The 5,870-nt window shown below is 44.9% G+C and overlaps 1 long non-coding RNA gene across 1 annotated transcript; it reads left to right on the top strand.

Moving 5' to 3' along the window:
* Window positions 1-2,111: 2,111 nt before the first annotated feature.
* On the top strand, window positions 2,112-2,776 carry LOC138918209 (uncharacterized). The gene is made up of 3 exons (XR_011427241.1): window positions 2,112-2,156; window positions 2,280-2,428; window positions 2,560-2,776. It is a non-coding gene; the product is annotated as an uncharacterized lncRNA (long non-coding RNA).
* Window positions 2,777-5,870: the final 3,094 nt, after the last annotated feature.

A 5,870-nucleotide genomic window follows, 5' to 3' on the forward strand; every position in this document is an offset into this window, starting at 1 on the left:
CCCGCAGGCTCCTCCTTGTAACCACTCTGTATACTTATTGAGCCCTACTAATGCCAGACCCTTTGTCTGCACCATCTCATTGAATCATCACTGTCACCATTTTACAGATGAGGAAACCGAGGTTCAGGGTGGTTAAATGACCTGCCCAAAGTCCACGACTTAGGCAGTATTGGAGTCAAGAGCTGACCCAGGCTGTCGGTCTTCCATGCCCGATCTTGGACCCTCCTTCTCCATTCCCAGTCAAAATCTGCTGTTTACGCGGCAATGCATAAAACTGCCAAAGGGCCTTGGGGGGTGAACTCCAGAGGCTGTGCTGCCCAGCACGGAAAGAGAGTGCGCACAACTGCTCTGAGGCCTGTGCTGAACTGCCGAGCAAGCCTCTCTACACCAGGTCTCATTGACGTGTCTCATGGAGGCATTTGACAGATGGGGAAACCGAGGCCTGGGGAGGCTGACTGACTTGCACAAGACCATGAGGGGTGGCACCAGGATCTGAACTCAAGTGCTTTGTACTTAGGGCCCCGACCTAGGCAGTCGGGCACTTGGGAGGGTGCTGAACTTGAGAGGACCATCTGGGAGAACAGCATTTGAGAGCCCAGTTTCCATTTCTGTGCCGTCCCTGTGTCACTCAGGCATTAAATCCCCCTCCGATTCTCCCCTCCCCTCCAGGAACGGAGAGACTGCCACCCACCTTCTTCACAGGAATGTTGCAAAGATTAATTGGATAATTCCAGAATAGTTCTTTGAGCTGCTTGAAGGAAAGGTGCCATCCAGAAGAACAAAGTCAAATAATAATAATAATTATTATATTTAAATGTATTTATGAAAATCTCCATGGGGCAATTAAGAGAAGACCAGCTTGTACTTGTGGAAAATTCACAAGCTGGTGAAACGCCCGTATCGCTTCCGGTCCCCCACGATCCCCCTGGGTTGCTGGTTGGAGAGACCATGTTATGGGGGCAGATCTGAAGCACGTACAGGCGCAGGCCGGTGGGAGCTTCTGAGCCAGAGCCACCCATTCTTCTGTACAAAAATAACTTGCTGGGGCTGGCCCCGTGGCCGAGTGGTTAAGTTCGTGCGCTCCGCTGCAGGCGGCCCAGTGTTTCGTTAGTTCGAATCCTGGGCGCGGACATGGCACTGCTCATCAGACCACGCTGAGGCAGCGTCCCACATGCCACAACTAGAAGAACCCACAATGAAGAATACACAACTATGTACCGGGGGGCTTTGGGGAGAAAAAGAAAAAAAAATAAATAAATAACTTGCTCACCCATCTCAGGCCTGCAGGAGACGGCACCTGTCATGGCCTCAGACTGGTTACCATGCAGTGCTCATGCAGATCTTTCCAAAAACTACACTCCCTGGTCATCTGCAAAAGAGGACTTACTTCTGGGGCTTCAGCGTCTGTCCTATAATTAATTACTGCCCACTTACCACAGGGACAGAGAATTCCTGCCACCTCAGCTGGGTGCCTCAAAGGACTTCTTTCAGATCTGCTTATAGAACCTGTGTTTGTATTTAGCGGTGGGCCTGGCAGCTAATGAGGTTTTGATACCACGGAGCTATTTAGGTGAGTTTATTCTAGGCTCTCAGGATCCCTCGGCTGCTAACATCTGGTCTATTCAGATGTCGCCCTCTCCATTCAGAGGGCCTGGGTTTGGTGGACAAGATGTTCTCTTTTACAATCGACTTGCCTTTGATCTTCAAGACTGGCTTTCCCACTTAAACACCTGGCCGTGCTTAGCCTCTGTAGCAATTCCACACTCCTGCACAGTGTTTCTTTTCTTTTTATACACAGATGGCCATCATGCTGTGTGCAACTGCAACCACGGCCTGCTCATCATCCGAGAACAGGTTTTTTTTTTTCTTCCAGCCGATTCAGACAGGATAACCTCTTAGGCAAACACTTGGGTACCTTCCCATCTCTTACAACTTCATTTTCTGCTCTACGCCACCCCCCACCATTTCCTATCCACCTCGTGTGAGCAGAGGCTGGACCCCCTAGAGCAGAGCTTCTCAAACGGCCATGTACCTATGAATCGTCTGGGCATCTGATTAGAATACGGATTATGATCTGTCAGACAGGCGTGGGCCTGAGATTCTGAGTTCTGATCAGCTCCCAGGTGATGCCAATGTTGTCGGTCCATGAACCAAATGTTGAGTAGCAAAGTCTTAGGTTACTTCTGGAATAATCTCCACTCTGCCCTTCCCCTATAATGTTTCTCTCTCTTCCCCTTTCTCTTAACAAAACGTAACTGCCTTATATTTTATTCCCATAGAAACACCCTCCTGCCCCCAGGTGATTATTTCATACTCAAGCGCTAACAGCTGATAGAGAAGCAGGATGTAGAATCAGAAGAGTGTATCTTAGAGAGCAGGGTATAGGATCTATGTTGTGACCACTGTATGAGAATCACATTTTCAATTGGTGAGTCATCCTTGTTTTTAATATATCTTGATAATATTCTACCTTGATGAAAGTTTTTAAAGGAATAATTTTATTGACAATATGAAATTAGGTATTGACTCTTTTTATAAATATTCTCCCCTCACCCTCAGAGAACACAGAGAACAACAGAGGGACAACTCAGTCTTCACTCAAAGTACCCAACATAAAAATAGCGTCACGTCAACTTGTGGTCCAGAAGGCTAGCTGTGCACCGCCTAGAAACACTTCCATTCTACAGCTGAGACCCGTTCATTCCATTCAGTCTTGAGAAAAGCAATTTCCAGTAATGTCTGATAACATCATTAAAACGTTGTCATCACAACAGGATCCACGCTTGCCTTTTAACAAATCCTCAAGGGTGACATTCAAGATGAGCACGGACATCTGAAATCTACCCGATACAATGGCTCTCTCTAGGAGGGATGCTCTTTTATGCCATTGTTAAATGGGCTCTTACGATTCTCCCATTGATACCTTATGGTTGACAGACACGGAGTTGAGAATCTATGTCACCTAGATTCATATCCTGGTTTCTGGTTTTTACCGTGTTATTTAACCTTGTTTAGCCTAGCTTTCCCCATCTGTATAATGGGTATAAGTATCCTCATTTATTTGGGACTTCTCATGTGATAGGCTCTGTAGAATCCACATCTGTCCCTAGGACAGCTGCACAACACTAACAACTGGTAAGGCAGGGGTACCAGTTAATGAGAGCAAAGCGGCCCTTGCCGCTGGACAGCTCCTAGAGCCTCTGCTGTGCCCACATCTCCCTGTAGTTCCTGGGTTACAAAGTGGCCCATGATGGGTAGGGGGGTTCCAGGGAGAGGCTGCTTCAACCAGGACAGGGGGAGGGTGTGTGTTCTGGGGACTCAAGGCAACTGCTCTTGACTGTCTGGTATGGAAGGATTTCAGGTTTTTGACTGGCCCATGCCTGCTTGGCCAAGGAGAATACTGCGAGTTAGAGAGATTAAGCAAATTACCCAAGACTACACAGCCAGTGAGTAGTGGCCCAGGGGTGTCTCACTCTAGAACCCATGGCCTTACCCACTGAGCAGCCCTACTCAATATGACACGAGGTGATGCAGGTGAAAGTGCCTGATGCAGGATCCTGATGAAAGACCCTGATGCTGGGTACTCAGGAAATCTTACTCTTCTTTGCCCTTCGTCTACACTTGATTCCTGTATGTTTCTCCTTAAATTCAGGGCTGTCCTCATATTGGGGGCTAGGGTGGGGTGGGTAAAGCTTGAACCTTGGTGCTCCTCATTCCCCAGCAGGACCTGGTTGGGGCTGTGACTCACGGTTTCCAGTTCTCCAGCTGCACTGCTGCGCCCAGGGGTTTTCTAGCTACAGGTTGGTGAAGTCTTCCCAGGCAGGATGTTTCCATCCCCTGGAGGAATGGGCACAGAATCCAGCCAGCCCTTGCTTGGCAACCCGTGGCTGTTCTTTCGAGCCTAAGGCGCCCTGCCAAGCCAACGCAGGATAAGAAAACATAGCAAGGGCTGATGCGCTTCCATTTCACAGAGAGCATGATACAAGTTTTCAGGATGATTTATTTTCCTAAACAGGAAAATACAATGGATGCCATCCATTATTCAACACGCTAATGATAACCTTTACTCTCTTCTCGAGGATGATCTAAGGTGGTGCTCAGTTGAAGTACAAAGAATATGCAGAGAACACACACTCACGCAATCCCACGACACTCTGAGCTATGACAGCGGGAAAATTAATTGTGGAACAAGGGGACTTAAAACTAAGGGGAAAGGTATGTTTCCACATTTGCAACTTTCCAAGCATCATAAAAACAGGGACTTTAATTTTAGGTACTTGACTTGGAAATGTCCCCCATGCAAAGTGAATATTGATAACTCAATGCATGCTCTATTGTATTTTTTTTTTTTGCTTTATTGTAATGTTTATAATATGTATTTCTTCTGACTCACATTATTGAAGCCACATGGAGCAGAGGGCACAGAAGTGTATCATTTCCCAAGATCCTTGTTCATGGCCAAGTTAACACCTATGTGTGGGAGGTGGAGGGGGATGGCCTGGAATACCACTGAGAAAACAGCTGAGTGCTTTTTTCCCTGAGAATTACAGATAACCAGGAAAATGTAAAAGATTGTTTTGATTCCAAGCAAGTTTGATAGAGTGACAGAATCTCCCCTTTCAGATGAATGAGGACTTTTTCCAAGTAGAGAGTAAGTGGAATTAAAATTATTAACTTCCCACATGTTTAGTGATGTTATATATGTTCAAATGGATATCAATAAAAATTAAATCAGTACAAATAGCTTATTTCAGAATTAGCACCATAACTCAGATATTGATGTCACCAAACGTACATTCATTTCTAAGTTTTCCTTTTATTTTAAGCTTTTTAGGTAGTTTGTGGACCAAAGGAGTCTGCTAATAGGACAGCCTGGAGGATGTATGCATATGACCCTTATTAATGTCTTCCAGGAGACTCTATTTATTAAAGAAATTTAAAAAATAATAAAGGCAAAAGTTTTTGCTGGTTCCCTTAAATGGTTTTGTGGCTATGAAAATCTAAGCACCCCTAAAAAATTTTAATGGCCTCAGACATTCTCCCCAAATTTTCTCCATCTTAACTTTTAGATTTATGAGTGAAAACAGAAGGCAGCATTTCTCAATTCTGAGTCACAGTGGAATAGGCTGTGTTTGGGAGCAGCTGGGGCTTGGGTTCCGGAGTCGGTTAGCTGGGTGACCCCAGAAAAAAAATAACTCACATATATGTCACAGTTAAAAAAATAAAATGGAGAACTTAAGGAGACTTTCTCAAATAATACAGAGTCATATACTTAGAACTAATAAAAGAAGGTCTGTTTTTATTCTTCCATCCTTTCAGTAAACGTTGATCGAGTGCCTATCGTTTATAAGGCGCTAGGAACAATTTCCTTCTACTCCAGAGCTGGTGACACCTAGCTATGCAAGCGGTCATGTCTAATTTTAAAGGTTTTTCCAGCAGGAACAAATGGCTAGGGGCAATGCTACTAAAACCAGCAGGAGATAAAGTTGAACCACCAGGTCTCATTCTAGAAATTTCCAAAAGATAGTCCTAAAACTATGTTCTTCTTTAGGAAAGGACTTCTAAAATTCTTTAGGCTTAACTCCACCATTCCCTACTTGCAATATCATGTTTAGGATTATTCTAAATGCTTCTGAGACTTTCCACAACTATGTCTATTTCAAGTCTGTTCTCAGAAAATGGAACTCCACAGAAGGCAGTTCACGTGATTTTTAGTCCGAATCTATAAATAATTGGTGTATCCATTTTAGCCCCCAAAACTCCCATCTGGTTCTCTGTTCACACAAGACACTAGGCCCAAAGCTTGGAGGGGTAATAATATCCTGCGAAGCAGAAACATCGTTAAGATCATTGTGATTATAGTAGGTGTT

The sequence above is a fragment of the Equus caballus genome, chromosome 16 (assembly GCF_041296265.1).
Source record: "Equus caballus isolate H_3958 breed thoroughbred chromosome 16, TB-T2T, whole genome shotgun sequence".
In the NCBI taxonomy this organism is placed as follows: Eukaryota; Metazoa; Chordata; class Mammalia; order Perissodactyla; family Equidae; genus Equus; species Equus caballus.